We start from the raw sequence: 22,722 nt of genomic DNA on the forward strand, positions 1-22,722 counted from the left end.
TGTGTGTGTGTGAGAGAGAGAGAGAGAGAGAGAGAGAGAGAGAGCAAGCACGCAATCTTAAAGTGGAACAGGACTACAACATTATGTGGTCCTTGGAAAAATAATAAAATATAGGGTAAATAATTAAATGCTCATAGAACACATAATAAACAAGTTTATTCATTCTGTTAACATAGTGCCTTTAGTATAGTATGAATAAGTCTTAACAGGCTTAAAAACTTTACACTCTTTATGTGGGTTGTTGTAAACTAGGAAAACTTTTCCCTCTTCTTCATCACCTAAATATTTTCATAGGATCTAAATTACACTTATACTTTAAATGAATTATCCAGCAATGTCTGAACTATTATTAATCATTACAATGAGGCTAAGAGCAAATTTCCTGCTGCTAAGCCTGAAAGTAGGCTATTCTTGACACAAGCAAATGAACCAGTATACTCCAAGAGGCTACCAGCCCAAGGAGCGAGATCCCATCCCTGCAGCCAGGAGCCAAGCGAGGGATGAGGGGGCGGAGGTATTGTTTGAGTGAACTGTAATCCTCTCTTAATTCCATGCAATCAAGGGTCTTTATCAGCCAATTAGCAGTGGGCTTTAGTTTTCACACGATCTCACGGGCTCTTTGATGTGACATGATAAGATATGATATGATATGATATGAGATGATAATATGAAATGATATATGACAAGAAAATACAATGGTAGAGAAGTCATCTTTGAAGATAGTTACAAACGTATTTGTTTATTACAAATGCAGCTTTTCACTTCTCAGTACTTTAATTGATGGGCTGGAGTTATATGGCTTTATTGTGGATTATTGTGATGTTTTTAGCACCTGTTTGGACTCTCATTCTGATGGCACCCATTCACTGCATAGGGTCCATATGTAATGGTCAATTTTTCCAAATCTGTTTAAAGTGAAGAAACAAATTTATTTACATCTTGGATGACCTGAGGGTGAGTTGATTAAATATTCATTTTTGGTTGAAATATTTCTTTAAAAGGTAACAAATATGATTATATTGTATCACTGGACGTGCCTGTCAAAATGCCTTATCAGTGAAGCTAATTATTCGAGAATGCAGAAGAACACAGTGACCTTCTAGATCTAGATAAATGAATTCCGCCTTTAGTTGATCATAGCACGCTGGTGTTGTCTTTTACCAGAATCAAGCTGATGTAAGGTGAGAGATAATGTCATTTCAGCTAAGTGCATGGCCAGATCTTGGCAAGAGCCCTTTTAATTTTCCGTAAATGGATGGGGACCGTTTGTGTGTTGCAATCTTTTAAACCTGTGAGTAAATATGAAAAAAAAAAAAAAGTTTTTGCCACTGTTAAAAAAATGGCAAAAAAACTTTTTCAATTATATGCATTGTTTATACCATAGAGAAGTAACCTTAATGTACATCTATGTTAGAAAAAATAGCAAATATATTACCTTTAGTAGTCTAAAAAACTTTGTACATTATACCTTTTCAAAGTGCATATACCTTAGATAAGTATTATGGAATCTTAATGTACAACCTTTTAGGGGTAAATACAAAGTCGTCCCCTGTGGCAAGCTGTTGCACCCCTACCATTTTTACAGTCATGAAGGTGTGGAATATAGCACCATTCATTCCTTCAGTCTATGAAGAGAGCATTTTTTGCTTTTCATATTATTAATATTTCTTCTAATTTCTGGTACAGGACAACAAACCTGTGCACCTTGAGTAAAATCACTACAGAGTAAAATAATAATGAAAAAGACCATGACATTAAATCTTAATCATAAAATTACCTGTGGATGACTGCAGGCACAGAAATACATGATCAATTCTTTAATGTATTTTATTCCAAAAATGCTAAATATTTATTTTAGAAAGATATATTTATTTTGTAATATTTAAATAAAAGATTGTTGGGAATAAATTATATAGGATTCTTGATTTTATTATATTTATAAATAATAAAAAAGTTGCATTTTCACAATATTTTTGACAGATGCTGTTAAACAAACTATTTGATAGCCTACGTGCTTCAGATACTTTATACTTTTAAGGTTTTACTGCTGCTAGTTTATAGCATAGTGCACGTTTAAACAAATAGCATGCCAAAAAAACTAATTGAGTTTAAAGAGTGTCCCATTCGGGAATCGGGACCGGTTGCGAATGAGATCCAGCAGCAGTTCGGTAGGAGGTCCCTTTAAGTTTCCATTTAGGGAGGCCGCATATGTCACATGATGGACATTATATAATAAAACAGCGAACAGAAAAGCTAAGTGTGTGTGTCCATGACTAGAAAATAAGACTGTAAAGCAACGCAGTCGGACAGTACACGCCCCATTCTCAGAGTTGGAGCTACAGCTGCAGTGTTCCCAACATCACCCAGTGATGATTTCGTAGTGCGGACCGGACTGCACCTGCTGCCACGCATAATACGCACTTCACAGAAAAGCAAGAGGACGCATGAAGCTATCCGCGGCTCCTTCATTTGATGAATGACACAGTTAACGCAAACTCCTCGCGCACATGTGAAAACTGAGAAATGTGCGGACTGTTATCAGCAACAAAGTAAGTGTGTACAATGATACCTTAGGCTATTAGAAATGTGTGTGCATTTTCAGGGGGAAAAAGATCGGGTCTCTTGTTGCAAAGAGAAGATATTTTGATGATGTGCCACATGCAATGTTATTTCACTCAACGAACCCTTGCCAACGTCCGCATTCCGGGCTCTGTTGCGCAGATTAAAATCCAGTGTTGTGGGTGAACGTGGGGAAATATTAATTTTTATCTTTGCGTTTTAATGCTGCGTGTGGACCATGTCTTATTTAAAACCTCTAAGCTGAGCAATTCTGTTAAAGAACAACATCACGCCCCCTGTAAAGTGCGCAGTTGCCGAAGGATGTCACAGCAAGCGGGTTAACTGCGTATATACAACTGACCTAACCCTTTAATATTGACGACCAACTGAATATACTGATGTTTAAAGCGTGCTGAAACGAGAGAGGGGTCACTTGAGATCTAAAGCAGGAATGCCTCGCGCAGACGCGCACTTTTAGAAGTTACGCTGTTATTTCAGTTCAATCGTCACCATCATCATCATCATCAGTACACAAGATAAAGCGGAACAGGCTCTTCGGCGACATGAAGCAAAACTTCGCAGATATGAAGAGCCGGCTCGATACCTCTCATAAACAAGTAAGACTGTAAGGATTTTTATTTCACTTTAATATTATTTAATATGTTTACGTATGTGTTATATAAGCCTATAGGAATTTACCGTTTTTTTATCGTGGATTTGCCGCGTCATTGTATATAAATTAATTATAAAGTCATGCATTTGTGTTGTACTTAACGCAGATAGCGTTTAAATGAGTGTTAAATTAGTTTAGCGTGCTAGAATCTATTTCAGAGCGTTCCGTGAGTGCGCGAGTAGCTACAGAACCAAGCGCTTATTTTCTAGATACTTATAGCGATTTCCGAGCATGACACTGGAATACACTCTTAGGTATAAACAGGCGGCAGCTGTGTGGATACATATTTTAAAGAATTATAATCATATTCCTGTCCGTTGGGGGCTGTTAAGCTATTTTTTTCCGCAATAACGTGCGACGCCACTACCTTGTTGTCGTGGAGGAAAGAAAAACAACCCGAGCACCTGACAACAACCGGAGCGTGCGTGAGTGCTGCCGAGACGATAACACGCGCAACATGTAGGTCGAGCCTGTGGCGTTTAGACGGACAGAGAAGCGCGGCAAACCGGTGCAGGCAGACAGGAATATGGTTTTGATTTATTGTAAGTGACGCAAACGGGTTGTCATAAAGTAGGTCGCTAAGCAACCACGCAGGTAAAGGGCGTATTTAAGAGGATTGACGTTGACATTGAACGCTCTGCCAAGGATGATCAGTCAACTTCTAACTCAGAAAGTGGTACTGTAGGCTACTGTAAATAGTAGGCCACTTTAAAATTGTTTTGGGGCATGCCAGATTTATGTAAGACTTTGGAGATTTTGGATGGCTAGATTTTATAAAGCCACCAGCCAGGACACATGTTGATACATCTTGTAAAACATGTGTTTTAGGTTAAGGTTAAGGTGTGTGTGAACTAAAGAGGTTCATAAGTGGAGAGAGCTATCCATTAGCATTCTTGTTCATCTCAGTGGCACTTGCTCAGCTGGCGCAGTATGCCATTTGAAATCTGCCATCTTTGTTTATGGATAGTCATTCTGCTGCCAGGTTGTTTTGAGCCGATCACCTGAATTGTAAATTCCACGCGACTAATGGCTTTGGAGAAATATGATGTCATGACAAAGCTGGGGAAAAACGGATAAAATTAATATTTAAAAATGAATGTCAGTGGATGTTTAGTTTAACCGAAAAAAAAAAAAAGATTAAATTGCAAAAAATGATATGAGAATAAATGCATAAATAAAACTTTAGAACAGGGAACACCTATTTGTTATTAATTAAGAGATTTCCCTTCATAAAGTCCTGATTTGCTGTTTTTTTTTTTTATAGGTCATTGTCTGGTCACCCTAGATTTAAGTGATCTCAAACAACAAAAACGGTTGTTAACGTTGTAAAGACAAGGGGATAAGTTCACAATGTACTCATAAAAAAGCTCATAACTACCGAAACTCCATCTGTGCCTTGCGTGTCCCTTAAATAAATTAAGCCAAATGCTGGTTTCCGTTCCAACTTGTGTTGGCTTGGAAACCTTTTGGCTGTGTGTCAAGTCACTTGACTTGACGTCCTTTGAATTGTAAGTCACTTGACAGAATTTTTAGGGCTTTCCTGACTGTTACATACCTTGTAAACAGTCCCCAAAAAAGGATGGTATTTATGAGGCTGGCTTTCATTTGTGAATGGGAAAAACCAACTCGAGGTCATGTTGTTCTGAGGAGTGTTATGTGGATCAGTGTGGTTTAAGGAGTTATTTCCACTCTGGGGTGAATTAACCAGGCACATTTACACAACACTGCATAAAGGAAAACAATAAGATTAACATTGCATTTAAAATGAACCAGGAGCTGCTGACGCATGGGAGAGACCTGCTGTGGATGTTTGTGCATGCACGTTAATGTGTGGTCCCGCTCGCCAAAAACAAATACACATCATGAAGTGCGTCATCAACCATGACGTATGAGGCTTTTGATAGAAATGCAGACCACAAGAGCTCCAGAAATGAAAAAGGATATTTTGAACTTTCTCTAGAAGATAATTGTGGTCCATTTTGGTCTATCACCATACATCCCTCATCCACCCCTCATGCAGTTGCAACTCACTTTAAAGCCCTGGCGACCTGATGTTTAACAGCTTCCTCTTTTGATGATTCAGCTGTGGCACGCCAGCTAATGCAAAGATTTTACTGGAAACCCAAGATTAAATGTACGCTTCTTGAGAAAAGCTCAAAAACAACAGCATGTGTGTTTGAAAATGGCACTATTTTTCTGCATGCATTTAATTTGGGGCGTCTGTGTTCATCAGGTTGTTAAGGTTTGAATTAGCAAGTCGGGATAATGTTCAAAGGTGTGTGTGTTTGTGATTAAGAGTTTGTTTGGTGCGTATGAGTGTATTTGATTCACACTCAGCTGTGAAACCTGCGTTTCCGGCTGTGGGGGGAGGGGGGGCTGTGTGGTTGTAATGTACCGCTCCCATGTGTCTGCGTGTGTTTACATCCGACGTTGGACGTGAGGGGAAGTGAGCAATGACGCAGGAGCAGCGGTACAGAAGCAGAGGCTGCCGCCATTACCCTGAGCAGGAAAAAGGACAGAGTGAGGGAATAAAAAGAGACTAACAAGACTTCAGACAAGACATATGGCAGTAGAGCCGTAGAGGGGGGAATGTGATCTGAAAAATATAGGACATCATAAAAAAACAGAGGGAGAGTTAAAGCACAGGCTACGACATATTGGAGTGCGGATTAACTTAGAGCTATTTAAAGTCAACATGAAATCTAATTTGATACAGTAGTTGAATTATATAGACTCTAGATTTGAAAATAAAGCTGTCCAATCCTGCTCCTGGAAGTCCAGTTTCCTGCAGGGCTTACGCCAGTCTGCTCCAACACATTTGCCTGGAAGTTTCAAGTTATCCTCGAGACCTTAGCTGCAGTTCCAGCGTCTCTATGCAGTATTAGCTGTTCCCTAGTCTCTGAGCACAGTATACCTTTTGAAATGCACGTCACTTGACAAAATGCATTCATTCAGAATACCTTGCTACTCATTTTAGTCAAGCTTCTTAAAGTAGTGTGGTGATGAGCAAAGACAGTTAGGTAAATTTCCCTCTCCACTTGCTGTGAAGATGTGTCGTACACTCATTCCCTATGCCTTCAAACTGAACATGTTTACTCTCTTCGGATTAGCTTTATTCCAGGCACTTTTGTTTGAATCACACACATCTCTTGATAAGCTTCTTTAGGTTTGCTTAATTGAGAATGGAGTAGTACTGGACAAAAGGATACACTGAGAACTTGATTTTTATCCTCTTGGAAAGTGGTCCGCTTTTTACAATCCAATCAATTTCCAATAGATGACAAAACATTTTACCCTCACGGAATAAACTATTTTACTTCGAAATACGTTACACTGTGAAAATAAAACGTGCTTTGAAATCCCGTTTTATGTTGACTTTGAAGTTCATCCCTAGCTCTCAAACTTGATCATCGAGTAGCCAACAAATCATTCTCTTTCATCTTTCCCCTCTGGCTTTAAACTTGCTAAGCCTTACTTGTAACCCACAGCCATTTATAGCACTAAATACCCCTTTGTGTTCAAGAAAAACTCTGGTACTTATGGTTTAAAAGCCTTTATTCAAACCTTGGCTTTGTGAGAGATCCTTCCTCTCTTCCCAGGGCTTCTCAGGTTGGCAGGGAGAGCACGGCGATGGCCGATATTTGTGTCCCGAGTTCCCGGTTCCCAAAGTGCTGAATGGGAGAGGAATGCGCCCGGGCAAGCAAAGCTGGCAAGGCCCCTACCCGAGACCTCCGCTGCCTAATGTGAACTCGTATCTCACTCGGGATGCTTTCGACAAAGAGCAACTCTCCAGGGGCACTGTGTTCCACCCTACTCAAAACCTCATCTATCAAGAGTGAGGTCTGAGTGTGTTTGTATGTGAGAGAGCTGGAGAGCTACTGTGGCTTGGCTTTCAAAGTGACCAGCATAGAGAGGATACATTTTCACAGAGTAATGACACAAGCTCAACTTGGCAGCAGTCAGCGAAAACGCTTTGATTCCACCGTGCCGGAGAGCACAACGCGGTCCTTATGCAGAGGATGTGGTTCGGTCAGCGTAACGCAGTAAACTTTCACAGAAAATGTAAAACGCTATATTCAAGAAGGCCAAACTTCCATATTAATGCAGTTTTAAAAATCCACCACAGTTTACCAAGCACAGCTTTTTTTATTGTAGCCATTTTGTCAATGAAAGAAACAATGTGAGCAAGAAATTCCAAGTCAAATTACTTCCTTGAATCATTTAGCCAACATTATTATTGAGATTTGTAATGCATAACAATGAGTCATTTTTGCTGGACTCTTTCTTTTGGACAGAACTGAAATGATTCCGGTAAATTCTGAAAATAATTGTTCTGCTACAGACAGTCCCTTTACAGACTTTTTTTTGTTTGTTTTGTTTTGGTGGTGAGTGGAGATTGTTGTTGTAGAAACTTACTTGGCGGTACAGTATCGACTTATTATCCAACTAATGAAAGGACCCAGGCAGGGTGTTTGTCTGGTTGGAATCCATAGCCTTTTGGGATGAGTGAAAATCAGGTCAATTCCACTGGGTCATTATCAGCCAGAGGAAAGCTGCCCTCGTCCCATATTTAAAACCGTCCCCTCTCACTTTCTCCTTCATCTCTTTGTCATCTGCATGCCCCTGATGCAAAATAAAAAAGCCAAAAGGAGTGAAACCATAAAAACAAATCAATGAAGTATGATTCTCCATGGCCAGTTCTTCAAAATGTTTTTTTCCCCTTTAGCACAGCTCCATTTTTAAAAAGTAAGAGTATTTCTTTCTCATTACCTCTAGCTCTTTCTAACCATATCATTCAGATGACTTTCCATAACCAGTAAAAATGCTTTCAGTCAGGCTAAATAGCATAAACTGCTGACTCATGGCACAAGCTAACAACAGAAGATGCAGGCAGTTGCATTAGCAAGCAGATTTGCTGAATGCTGTTAGGAAAGGAAGTGTACTAATGAGCGGCTCAGCTAATTTATATATATATGTTTTTAAAGGCAATTTATTTTGTGGCTTTCTGAGTGTATATTAAGATTTATCAGATATGACTGGATGGAGTCACATAATTTCTGCATTAGAATAGTCCTATGTAATCTCTATATACAGGGCTGGCAGATAAATACATATTTAATTTTGATGTATTTATCACAATATATTATTTGCATTGGATATGTCCTTTTAATTCTACATAAACAAAAGAAACAAATGACAACTTAGCTTTGTCAGTAGGCCTACATCTGTTGGTGAATGCTTATGCAACAACTGGTTAAGTGTCACATTTTTTTATGATGTGTTAAGTGCTTGCGTAATTAAATATTACACATGCGGATGATGGAATTATTTTCCTAAAGGCAGTTCTGTCGAGTGCTTGTTTTTTAAGGAGTGGTTGAAAGGTAGAAGTAGAGTGCTTTAAGTTTTTGGGAGTGAATGTTTCAGGTCACATCTCAAAAGTAAATGTTAAATTATGTTTTGCATGAATTCGTTTTTTTTTAGGAGTATTAATATTTTGTTCTAAAACTCGTGTATATGCATTACTTTTGCATAATGTTTATTATTTTTCATTCAGAAAGTGTTTTATATTTTAGATATTTATTGTATTCCATCGAAATTATGGCCTCTGAATCCTAGAGTTCGATTCTGTTCCTCTTTCTTCTCCTGTGTGCTTGTGCTATATACGATAAAAATGGACTTAGCAAAGCTGCCATATTTAGCTAGATCACCGATTTCTCATGAATTGCTGTAGAAAAACAGAAAGGAGAACTGAGGTCGGCTGTACTAATAGCCAGAAAACGTATAGATAGTCAGAGCTAATCTTACATGAAAATAACAGCTTGTAATATTGTAAGATCAGTAAAGTGACACACTATAAACTCTGATCTTTAAGAGATGTTATTGGTAAATGGCCCCTTTTTTATTATTATTATTTTGTTTTAACTATACCAATTTTTCTATTCCATTAGCATTGCATTTGGCTGGATTTTGTCAAACAAATCTTATGCTGCATTTTTATCAGCTGTACGAGAGTTAGATTTTTTTTTTTTTTTTACCACTGTCAGCCTGAAATTGTAAACCACAGTCCAGTTTGTATGGTATCCACCCATTTGGTGCTGTAACATCAGCAAAAAGAAAGAAATCTCAGGGCATCATCGGCCAAAGTTTAGTTCATCATGACCAAGCAGTATTAGCACTGGCTCATTTGCTACATTACAGATGTCTCCACCTAGTGGCTGCTTTGTGAAACACGTAATTTTGATTACTGACCCTAGATCAGGCTGTTACATGCTCAGGACCAGGTAAGCATAAGCAGAAAGAATTCTGTTCTTGGGATCAGTTCTCATCAGCATGAAGGAAGCTGAATCAGGGCCAACAAAGAGGTCGTGACCTCCCGTCAAGCTGCTTGGCTTCCAGATCTTTCTTTAGCGTGGGCAGAAGGCCTCTGACACTTCACCAGACACGTAGGCAGATGCTTGGCACACACACCAGGAAGTGCTCATTATGACAGTGCCACGTCACTACACATGCACATACATGCGCACGTACATATGCAAATACATACATGCAACAGTGTGTCAAACATACTCCCACACTAATACATAACAAATGCAAACATTTCCCTCCACAAACAGTGAGAGCATACACACATGCGCCAACGTGCCGACCAAGCTAAAGAGGACAAACGCCCACACGCAGACTCTCACAAATATGGCTACACAGAGAAGCCACTATCCTGTGCTCTAACTTTTCCTCTTTTGCATCTTTATATTCTATTTAATCATTAGTGGTGCAAAGGCAAACATCACTGTTACTATTGCTTCTGTTCAGTTATGGAACTATAATGATAACTATTATCATCCACACTAATGGATTTATTATAAGCAGTGTCGTCTCCCGCTTTAAATGCTCAAGCTCTTTAAAGTTGAGTGGATTTTTATTGGCTGTTAATGTTTTTATCATTCATCTGTTGGGAAAAAAAAATTTCTGAAAGTGATTCCAACAATATCATTCCTCAGTTTTATTAACATTATAGCTGTGGTGAGGAGTTATTTTTTCCTTCTTTTTCTTGCAAAGTAGTCAGACTAATGATTTTGTGTATCAAATGTTAAATGGCTGAATAATACTGCATTCAAATAATATATAAAGGTCCCACTAGTATTATCATAGTCAACGGTGTGTTTCAGAAAATCATAAATTTAGACAGAGAAAGTCTAGATCGTATAAACCATTAACATCACTGGTCCTTATACGATCTACTACAACTATGCTTTTGTGAAATATAACCTACAATACATTAGCAACAACATAGCAAACAACCAATGAGAACACGTTTGACTAGATACCTGTGTAACAGAAGATCCACATGAGTAATATTTAAAGGGATAGTAACCCAAAAATGAAAACTCTTTCATTAATTAATTACTCACTCTTGTGTCATTCCAAATCTGTAAGACCTTCATTAATTATTGGGACACAAATGAAGATATTTTTAATGAAATCTGAGAGTTTTCTGATCCTGCATGAACAGCAATGGAACAACCACGTTCAGGGTCCAGGAAGTTAGTAAGAACATTGTAGAAATAGTCCATGTGATATCAGTGATTCAACTGTAATGAAGCTTCATAATATTACGGTTTAAAAACTGATGCCACATGGACTATTTTAACAATGTCCTTACTACTTTTCTGGGACTTGAATGTAGTAGTTGTGTTGCTGTCTTTGCAGGGTCAGATAGCTCTCAGATTTCATCAAAATTTTCTTCATTTGTGACCCGAAGATGAACGGAGGTCTTACAGGTTTAGAACAACATTCGGATGAGTAATTAGGCTAATGACAGAATTTTCTTTTTTGGGTGAACTATCCCTTTAAGATCTTTCTTAGACCAGTAAGCAAAAAAAAAAAAAAAAAAAAGCAAGTACCCATAACATCTTAGCAATGAAATAGCAACTTGTGAAAAATCAATCATGGCTGCATTTTTTTTTTGTAAGCCTAAATAGATCATAGAAATAACTTAATAACTTGCTCAAAACATGAACAACTGCATAACAAGGCATTGTGGTGATGTGTTTCTTCAGAACAGTCTAGTTTCTTGTTATACCGTTTCCCACATGTATTGTTATTAAAGCCTCATGTTGTGGTTTATGAGTGTGCATTCACTAATTAGATGAAGGAAGTTATTTGTGAGTGTGTTCTGGTATTGTCACGGTCCGGTGGCTCTTTCGCACTCTTTGCAGCTGCCGCCTCAGGCAAACACACCAACGGAGAGATGGATAAAGAAACAAAAGGGAATAAGCAGTTGAACTGTGAGAGTCTGGTTTTGATAATAATGACGGTTTGGTAAGTAGAGAGGTCATGGGACAGTGTCAGTAATGAGCAAACGTCTCAGCCTATAGGCTTCTCTCTCTCTCTGTTCGGCTGGATATGCTGGTGTATATGTGCGTTACGTAACCATCTGTCTCATAGCTTTAGCATCACACACTATGGAGGTTGTTTTTCTGAAGGCAGTGCTGTTCAGAGACTCAGAACTCTCCGGCTAAAGTGAGTTTTCAAGGCTAAAATGTAAATCAAATCCTGAAATTGTGTACATGATGCCTCAGCATTTGGTTTTTTCTATGTAGTGTACTTTGTTTCCACTAGAGGTCCATAGTGCATTGATGCAATGGCTGTTAGAGGGGAGGTGGGTGTGTGTGCCTGTGTGTGGGTCACAGTTGCTAGAGAATGTGTAGAATGTTGTTTATCTGTGTCAGCTGTTGATTGGCTGCTGGGATTGTGGTCTGCCCATGTGACCTGACATTGTTACATAATTTACTTAAATTAGCACAAACACATACAAACCGCATGTACAAACTAACACAGGGATTGAAATTAACCTCTTCACTCAGCAGCCAATTTGGCTACCAAATTGTTAAGTTACTGGCCATTCATAACTTCTGCTAGCCCAAAAAAAAAAAAAAAAAGAAATCCTCTGAAATTAATCAAACCCCTTGAAGCGGTCTACACTGGATGTGACAAAGTGACTGTTGCAAATCATTTTGTGTCAGTACTAGGGGTGTGCGATATTAACAAAAAATAAGATCTCAATATTTTCTGGAATTTTATAGATAGAAATTAATCAATAAGTTTAAATATATTTTTTTCCTTTTATGGACATTTTGATGTCATATGATGTTGCTAAAAAGAACATTATGTTGTATATTTGGTGTAATGAAATGTGTTTATGTGGTTTAAGTTTCAATAAACACATTATTTTCCAAATACTGTACATTATTATTTCTCCTATATGCCCCGCCTTTCTGAAACGCGTAATTTTTTACAAAGCTCATCATTCTGAAAAGTGACGGGTCTACGCTGATTGGCCTGCTATCCAGTGCTTTGTGATTGACCAAATACCTCAAGCGTGTTTCTGAAATGTCACGCCCCTTACTATAGCCTACTGCAATTGGTCACCGTGATTTTGCCAAGTAAGACATGTTCCTGGATCAACATCTTCTGATGATCCTGGATCAACATTATTGTCCAAAAATAAAGACTTAATCCAATCCCTAACCCTAAACCTAACCCTACCCATAATTTATTCCCAAAATCAGTTGGAAATGATAGCTGATTTGCAATGGTGTAGAAGCACCCAACTCTGATTGTAAGCTTAAAACCATAGACAGTAAAAGAAATGGACACAGCGACCCCATTGGAACTCAATTGAGACAAATGAAGCCCAGTTTTAGCTTTTTCTAGCACTTCCGTTTCTGACGCGCAGACTCAAACGAAGCTTGACGACGTCAGCAACCTGTCTGCCAGATGTAAATCTTCTAAGTGGCTGTGCGTGCAAACTGCCATCGTTAATCTTGCAGAGACGGCGAGCTTGAGCGGGGAGTTCTTTGTCGTGAGTGAGCAGGAGTAAGTATTCTGATTAATTATTTTGTATAGTATTTTAAAATGTAACGCCAGTACGCCATATTAAGTTAATTGCCTGCGAGCTTCTCCACCTGTCTGTACGGTAATGCGACAGAGAGCCGAGTGGTTATGACGCAATCGTTAGCCTATTTTTTACAAAAACTGTTTATACGGGGCCATAATGTAACATAGAAGGTAATGGAGCCCTTTATACATTGTCGTGTATCTTTAGAAATAAATAATGGACAAACAGAGTCTTTAAACGCCTCAGATGTAAAGTTATTCGCTGTCAAAGTGACGCCAAAATGAATGGGAGTCAATGGGAATGCTAACGCAAGTGAAGTTCTGCTAAAAGATGGCAGCCCCCACCCGACTTCAACTTCCGGTCGAGTTCCTTGCCCCTTGCTTAAAACAGATCTTTTCTGAAAAGTTATATCTCAATTCTGATTGGTTGATTGGAATGTTGTTCCAGGATCAACAAGGATGTTGATCCAGGAACATGTTGTACTTGTTGAAATCACGCTCACCTACTGGGATTACGTGTCCTGATTAGAACAACGGTGCGACAAGCAAAAACCAATAATACCCATTACAAATGAACCATTTGTTGCATCCAGTGGTGATATAATTATGGTCTTTTTACATGTTGGTTTGCATCGTGCACCTTTTAGAAGGCCAAAAAAAGTAGCTTCACTTTCACAATGAAACACAGCATCTCAACAACATGGCAGCAGGAACAATACGACAGCGAGAATCAAAGTTACACCTTCGTGTGAACATTTGGGCTGCATTATGTAAATCTTCCCACATTGTGACGTAGACATGTAAGGGGCGTGTTTACACAAGGCATTTTAGGAGGGCAAGAACAAGTCTTAACTTTATAAATAATATCTCTTTGGGTTTAATACTTTAGTCTTTACAACTTTAAGGATCTTTTCTATTCACAAACAGTTCGTCACACTTCAAAGAGAAAGGAAAACTTGAAATCGCTTAACACGTACACAAACAAGCCAACTTTAAGATACAATCACTGTTTTGATATACACTTGAGCCAAACCCACAGCCTTCATTGTAGTGTTATGGGTATTTTCATGGATTTACACGCACCAACACACCACTCGCGATAACTGTCACAATCACTCGCTCGCCCGCTGAAAAGATGACAATGTGTCCAGACACTGTAATATACAAAGCTGTCTCGCTCACAAGTACACGGACACCTTGGTGCACAGCACACTAATCTGGCACACAGCATAAAACACAACAGAACACAACACAACACATGAATTCATGCCCTACTTTCCCAGGCCCGTGCCTCCTCCACGCTCCAATGACCGTTGACAGCCTCACACTGAATGGCCTATTAGTCATTTTCATCACACGTAGTCCCACCACACACCCTCCCACACGCGTGGAAAAGCATATATGCTCTCTTCGATCAAGAGTAAGTGTGCTCTTATCAATGTCTCGAACGGGTTGTGGTCTTTCAGAAAGGATGTCTAGTATCCAACTGCACTGTGAATATTGCAGTGACAAAAGTCCACATGCACTTAAACACATAATTACAGACAAATATATGTGTGTGTGTGATATGTACTGTATATATATAGGTACCAATTTTCACTATTAACTAATTGCTTATTAGCATGCCTATTATAAACATATTGAATATCTGCTTTATAAGCTAACTTTATAAAATGTATAATAATAAGCATGCTTATTAGCTTGCCTTTTATTAATGTGTTGAATATGTGCTTTATTAGGTAACATATTGGCTTATAAAGCACATATTCTACGTCCCTAATCCTACCCAGTACTCAACTACCTCTAATTAGTAAATTAGCAGCAAATTAGCCGTTTGAAGCAAAAATAGTAATTAATGGTTTATTAATGGTGAGAATTGCATAATTGCACATTTACATAAAACAATTTAGTAAAACAGTATAAACCTATACACAACTAACCTACTGAGATTTTGACTATAAATATACTATTTATAAATGTTTACCTATACATAAGCTAAAATAATACAGTCTTGAAAGAGTTTCAGAGAGCAGTGTTTGATTAGCATGTATTTTCTCTGCAAATCAAACCAGCGACCTTGCTGTTGGAAAGAAAGATAACTTTGTGGTGATTATTAGGAACAAGGAGGATGAAAATCCTTTGAAGACTGTCACGATTTACATAGGGAGCACAGGAACGAAGGAGCAAAGAGACGAGGAATAAAACAAATTCCAAAGACTTAAATGATAACACAAAGCTGGGAACACAGGCACACGGGAAACAGAAAACACAAAAAATGTAACAGCTGATGGGAAATGAGGGGCAGAATACTTGGAGAGGGCACAGGAATGCGCTTTGGACTGGATTCAGGGACTGGAGCCCTCCTTGGGCTAAACTCTGGGACAGGAGCCCTCCATAGGCTTAACTCTGGAATAGGAGCCCTCCGTGGGATAAACTCTGGGACAGGAGCCCTCCATGGGATAAACTCTGGGACAGGAGCCCTCCATGGGCTTAATTCTGGAATAGGAGCCCTCTTTGGGCTAAACTCTTGGACAGGAGCCCTCCATGGGCTTAATTCTGGAATAGGAGCCCTCTTTGGGCTAAACTCTGGGACAGGAGCCCTCCATGGGCTTAATTCTGGAATAGGAGCCCTCTTTGGGCTAAACTCTGGGACAGGAGCCCTCCATGGGCTTAATTCTGGAATAGGAGCCCTCCTTGGCCTAAACTCTGGGACAGGAGCCCTCCATGGGATAAACTCTGGGACAGGAGCCCTCCATGGGATAAACTCTAGGACAGGAGCCCTCCATGGGATAAACTCTAGGATAGGAGCCCTCTGTGGGATAAACTCCGGGACAGGAGCCCTCACTAAAGTGAGCTCTGGTGCTGGAGCCAAGACTGGAGTGAGCTCTGGGGAAGCCGGGGAAATTTACAACAGCGGGGCCTGCGGGCTTTACTTGAGAACAACAGAAAAACAAAAGTCTATTTAAAACTAAAACAAAAACATGGGAGAAGGGCCAACACTTACTGTTTTTGGTCCGCTGTTCTGTCAAGATTCACACAGGGAGCACTTGAACGAAGAAGCGAGGAGACGAGGAATAAAGCGAATTCCAAAGACTTTATTGATTACACAAAGCTGGGAACACAGGAACACGGGAAACACAGAACAAGAAATTACATTTAACAGCGGAACAGAAACGATGGGCAGAGTATACATAAAAATACACAGTAACTAATTAAACCCTGCTAGAACCAATAGAACTAAAAACAGAACAGAAAACCAAATATGGGCATAAACATCAAACTGGAGCACGTGGGGGAGGAAAACACAACACTAGACATGGAACAGAGACAGACAATTGCTTAGTGATGGTCTATACATTTGCATTAGCATATTTGTACCAATTTTATTATGAGCATAAGTCTATTAGTCATCAGCAATCAACAAGAATCAGTTTTCTCCCATTTTGTATTTATCCGAACGATTTTCATCCAAGAAAGAGTATTTGATTGTCTTCATTATTAATCAACAAGTGGGTGTGTAGGAAACGAAATAATGTTTCATGTGTTTGCAATAATCATTCTGAACCTCTCTGCCCTGGCACCGTTCTGGTTAATACACCTTCTTTCCTTATCACAGTGACTCGCTTGGATTCTCTGCCAATAAAATGCTTACCCACATACACAATTCTGATTATCATTCTGATACCATTCCTGTCAGAAACGCTTACATTTCCTACTTCCTCTCTACTAGATCACTTTGAACAATGAGGTAAAAACTATGTCATTTTGAAAGTCCTTAGTCATGGTGACTAATACAAGTTACCCGGCCCTGTTCTATATTTCATCAGACTGACAGAACATATCCTCAGGCAAGCTTTAACTACAATTTGAATGCTCTGTTGTGATTTGCCAAAATTGATGTCACTTTGACTTGATTTACTTAAAAGGTTGTATTTGTGTGGCTCCACTGTAATCAGCTGAATCAGTGGATACTGGCTTTGCCTCAAGAACTGGAGTTCTATGTGATTGGCTGAAACCGAGTGATGTAACAAGTCACCTCTGATTGGCTGATCGGGAGCTCTGGGGGTCATTTGAGTTAGTGTGAACAAGGACATCTCCATAGCATCTCCATAGCAACCCCATGGAGGTCAGTGTATGCAAAGGCATTTTTAATAAATGTCCTATATTGTATGTGTTTGAAACAACTAAGCATTTGTAAATATGGTTAGTAATTAGGGGGAAGAATAAAAGAAAGTGAAGGACAAGAACTGCTCGAAAAGTAAAAACTGTATGCATGACCATGCATTTAGCTCATGTACATTTATAATTAATTTATAAAATCTTTGAGCTTTGGCAGGAAATCATTCAAACCCAGAGAAAACATTAATGAAGGTACTGTGTGTTGAAGAAGCTGCCTTGACAGTTTTGGTGCATCATTGCAGAATGTATATCGCAGTTATGCATTTCCAGCTTATCGATTTATGTCATTGCCATAGGAACAAATTATTTCTGAATCTGAGAACCTGAACAGATCATAGTAGGTTACAGACCGATGTGAAGCTTGCATAGACTAATTCTAGTCTAACTTTGTTAAATAAAAGTGATGCTAAAACAATAAAACACAAACACATAATAAAAAAAAAATGCTTTTTTAAATTGAAAACAAAACAAAACAGCTGAGTTTATTACTGTTTTTGCAAATAAACTCTTCAGTTCTTTTTAAAAATAATAATAAATATTAAAATTACTAATATTAAAAAGTACTTGAATTTTTCTTAAAGCTAAATATAAAAAACATTGAAGCTACATAAGAAAGAGTGTTGTTGTTATAAACTAAAACAAACAAACAAAAAACAAAGATTTTAGAATTAAAATAAACCTGAAATAAAGTTTTTTTTTAATAATAATAAATATTAGATGAAAACAAACTTATTTCAATTAGTTGCCAATAAAACACTTTTTATTTTAGTAGAAGAAAAAAAAAATTAAAATAGCTAAATATTAAAAAAACTAAATTACTAAATTTATATATACTCAATTTATATAGTATATAAATAATATTTAAAGAACACTGCACTAAAAATACTAATTCAACTAAATAGTAAAAATAGTAGTCAATCTGCTGCTTGAAACATTCCATTGAAATAAACTGTCAGAACAAAACAATTTTAGCTGCGCAATAGAGAGAGTGTGAACATTCTAGAAGAGCGTTCGATCACTTCCTCTGCTTTAAGTGTAGATTACGTTGTGATATAAAAATACACACACACACACACACACACACACACACACACACATACACACACACACACATATCTCCTATACTGTATATGGAAAGGCTACACAATATTGAAAACAGCTGAACTTTGTGTTACTGAAAAACATTCATGGCTGCTTTTAGTAATGCTATACCTAGATCACAGATGAGCACGTTTGACTTTCCCACAGAGATCAGAATGTGTCTCGTTTCGTGTACAATTCACAAATATCAGCAATGACAAGTCTGATAGCTGGTTTCGCAATGGATAACAATTTGCTCAGCTGTTTTTCCATCAAAATCCCCACCAGCCTTTGAACACGCAGCGATGTGCCTCTCATTCTCTAGAAACCTCCAGAGGATTCTATACATAAGCTGCGTATGAAAATGAGTCGTGACAGTGAAGGGAAGGGACCGTGTCATGTGACTCACCGCCGGTCAACACCCTTTTTCCACTGTCTATATGCAAGACAGTTATTCCCTATCCATCTACCACTTTTTTTTATATATTTATTTTCATTATTCAGTTGAACGAAGAATCACTGTCTGTCTTAGAATGCAAATGGCTTGATGGTTTAACTAACATGGCTGGGGGATTTCCTACAGCCTGATTCGATTACAAATCATTAACTTGGCCTCTAAACACTGTACAGTAGAGCTCATTAATTTTGCTTCATAGATGATATGTCAGAAAGGACACACTTAGTGAGAACGCTGCAGTTTGGGGGCCATTACTATTTTAAAAGTCGTACTTGTTTCCGGTGTTTGATAGAGGAGCTCTGCGCTCTTGTTTGCATGATCTAAATAGGTTCTTCCTCTATTTTACTGTTTTACCTCCATCAGAAATCTCTGATAAGCGACTGGGTAGTCATAGAGATGAATTGAATGAGTAAAGATTTGTCTGTATAACTCATTAATCAGGGGCTATTGATCGGAATTAGTGTGTATTTATATATATGTGTGTGTCAGATATAATGCACCATAAAAGGTAATTATAAAAGGAGACAAACACTTTTATTTCAAGCAAGCTGACAGTATCGAATAAACACAACCTGCCGTTAACTGCCAAATGTTTCCGAAAGTTGTGAAGAAACTCAATCAGAAACTAGTCTTGCCATCATATTCAAACCAAGACATAAACTGTCACATAAGTGTGGCTTTGTGCAGATTTTATGGTTACATAAAAGAAATGCTTCAATTGACAAAACTTGCTGAAAGAGTTATCTAAGACTGCTTACTACGCTGTAAAAATGTTTTTGTAACTCAAAACTATATAGCTCAAAACTATATATAAATTTTTTTTTTTACATTTTATTCAATGTTACTTGCCATTTCTTTGTAAATCTTTTTTTTTTTTTGGATTTAGATAATACCCTGTGGTACAAACCTGAAATCATGTGGTTTGAGGAAATGTGTGTTAGCTTATTCTATGTGGTCAAATTTGTGTATATTTCAAAAGAAAGAAACTGATGAAAAACTCCCTCAGATTTTCTTTTAAAAAAAGGAGACAAGTAATATCAGAATATCAAATCGTCTAGATCTGAAACATAAGAAACCACCCTAAAGAAACCACCTAGCAATGTCCCAGCAACTCTCTCAGCAACCACAAAGCAACTCCAGGAAAACTGCCTCAAACACTTTAGGAGGCACATGGCAACCAACCACCCAGTAACATTGTAGCTCACATATTCGGCAGAAAATGTAGTTTTGATAGAGAAAGAAGGGAAAGTTCATGTACAAAAGAACGTATACACACAGAGCTAGCAGAGTGTGCCAGTGAATAGAAATGTCACCTATTCATATCTATAACCCAGTTTAGCTGGTTTAGTGTTGATTAACGTGTGTGAAGTTTGTGGGCTGTGAGAATGAAATGTTCAGGGTTTTTACAAAGTCAGTCATATCTTAAGTGTGAATGTGAAAATTGGTCACTCATGTTTAAAAGTGATGATAAAGTTATGGTCAGGGGATGTACAAAATCTGCATTTATTTGAACATTAGATCTAGCACAGAGTAGTGTGAAGAGAGAAACACCAGAGAGATATCTAGAGATTAAGATGAGTAAAGGTAATAGATTTTGGAGTCAACAATTTTATTATTATTTTTTTATTCAGCAAGGGTGCATTAAAATGGTTTGAAAGTGACATTAGAACAACATTATTGGTACAAAAGATTTCTGTTTGAAAAAAATTTCATGGCTTCCACAAAAATGTTGAGCAGGACAACTGTTTTCAAAATTGATAATAAGAAATGTTTCTTGAGCAGCAAATCAGCATGATTTCTGAAGGATCACGTGACGCTGAAGATTGGAGCAATCCTGCTGAAAATTACGTTTTGCCATCACACTAATAAATTACATTTAGAAACGTTCAAATAGAAAACTTTTGAAAAGTACAATGGTACCCAAAGAAAATCTGAATTATCCTATTTCTTCAAGGAACATTACAGGTTCAATATAAGTTATCTCTGTCAGTAGTATACAGTACGTGTCATGCTGTAAATTGCGACATAAAATAATTTTCACTCATTGCTCAGTTAGAAGAGACAAAAATGGGTTTAAAGTAATCCACTAACAACTTGAGTAAAAATGCTAAATGTAAAGACTAATTGTGACCCGTGCTGGTAAAATGAGCCAGAATACACAGAGGGTAATGCCACATTCCAGGCAACCCATAACCCGTTTTTTTCCAACCTTATACCCGTGAAAGTGCACTGGAACAGCAGTCAAAGTTTATGCAAGTGGCACACATTGAAAAAACGATTTTAGGACAATATAACATTGCAATAAAATGAATAATCTAGCTACAATTCCTTGCGCTCAGGAAGTTTGGCGTGACTTGCCTGGAACGCTACAAAGTTGTGGTTTGAAGTCGTGCATGCTCAAAAACCTGCCTGGAACGCAGCATAATTTTGAAAAATATAGATTTTGGTTGAATTTGAAGTTTTCCCGATAAATCTTTCCTCAGCTTTCCTAATAATGTGCTAATTAGTATGTGTCACGATGAATGTGGCTAAAGTAAACGGTGCCTCAGAGAGCCTCAGCTCGGCAGAGAGGGGCGGGGTCAGCATAGCTCATTAACATTTCAAGGAAAATGCTACAAAACGGCTTGGGTAAAAATGTGCTTTTTACACTTCCACTGAGAAACTTTAATCAAACTATGTTTCAGACTTTTCATTAAGACCCTAAAGAATCATATCAACTTGTGGAAAATGGGCTTCCTATGACCCCATGAACTTTGTTAATATGTAAAATGAACTTCTGAGCAGTGTTGGGGTAGTTACTCCGAAAACATAATTTATCACTTATTACTAGTTACTCCTTTCAAAAGTAATATTACATTACTTACTACTTTCTGGCAACTACTAGTTAGATTTGTTATCTTTCATGCCCCACAGAAATAGAAATTGCATGTCTTCCCTGCACATTCCTCTGAAATGTTACTGACAATATATTACCACCTCATCAGAGTTATCACAGAAGATTGATAGTGTAGTTTAAGTAGAGCTGTTGTAATCTCATTGTGTAGCTTTAAGTTAATTGTAGCTGTAATTTCTCCATATACAGTTTTATTTCAAGATGTATTTTATCAAAAGAAATCACAAGTTCAAAAGAAAATGTTTTGCCTTCTAAAAAGATTTTTAATTAGTAATAATTTATATCAGGATGAAAGGGATGTGGGTAGGTAAGCCATGTAATGCAACAACTTTCACATCAGGATTCAGATCATCTTTTCTCCTGACAAAATCAAGTAGTAAAACACTGGTTGTGACAAGAAAAGTGATAAGTAAACAATTTTGTCACTCTAGTCTCATGTAACCAAGTAACGAGCTGTTTTATAGATAGTAACTGTAACATTGTTATTGAAATCTTATTAGTAATTAGTAACCCTTCTAGTTACTGCAAAAAGTAATATATCTGTAACTAGTTACTAATAACTAACTAGTTATTGCCCAACACTGGTTGTGACAAGAAAATTTGTTAGTACACAACCGTAGTCTCATTTAAACATGTATTCCTTTCAAGTCAAGGGATAGATTTTCAAAACACTAACATTTATACTTAGCAATGCCTTGCACTATTGACTTCCACTGTAAGTGCATTACTGTTAACAAATTGTTTCTAATTTTACGAAGTGAGAAATGACACATTTTGTCAATTTTCTGTTTGATGCTGTCAATAGAGTTTAACATTTACTAATCCCAGTTCATTCCCTTATCACTTTGGAGCAAGCTGAATCTAGGCATCAAAACTTCCTAGAACTTTTCTTGGAACACAATTCACCGGTGTTTTCCTCTTCTAGAAATTTGTTTTCCCTCTTGGGCTGTTGTTGTGTTTAAACATGACACTGAGTCGCATCAG

At 37.8% G+C, this 22,722-nt stretch overlaps 1 long non-coding RNA gene across 1 annotated transcript in view; it reads left to right on the forward strand.

Annotated features, from left to right (window-relative positions):
* Positions 1-2,253: 2,253 nt before the first annotated feature.
* The window catches only part of LOC127956597 (uncharacterized), a 34,898-nt gene continuing 14,429 nt past the window's right edge, over positions 2,254-22,722 (forward strand). The window contains exon 1 of the long non-coding RNA XR_008153601.1: positions 2,254-3,176. This is a non-coding gene — a long non-coding RNA (uncharacterized LOC127956597). The remainder of the gene's footprint in view (positions 3,177-22,722) is intronic.

Source organism: Carassius gibelio, chromosome B4 (assembly GCF_023724105.1).
Source record: "Carassius gibelio isolate Cgi1373 ecotype wild population from Czech Republic chromosome B4, carGib1.2-hapl.c, whole genome shotgun sequence".
Classification (NCBI taxonomy): domain Eukaryota; kingdom Metazoa; phylum Chordata; class Actinopteri; order Cypriniformes; family Cyprinidae; genus Carassius; species Carassius gibelio.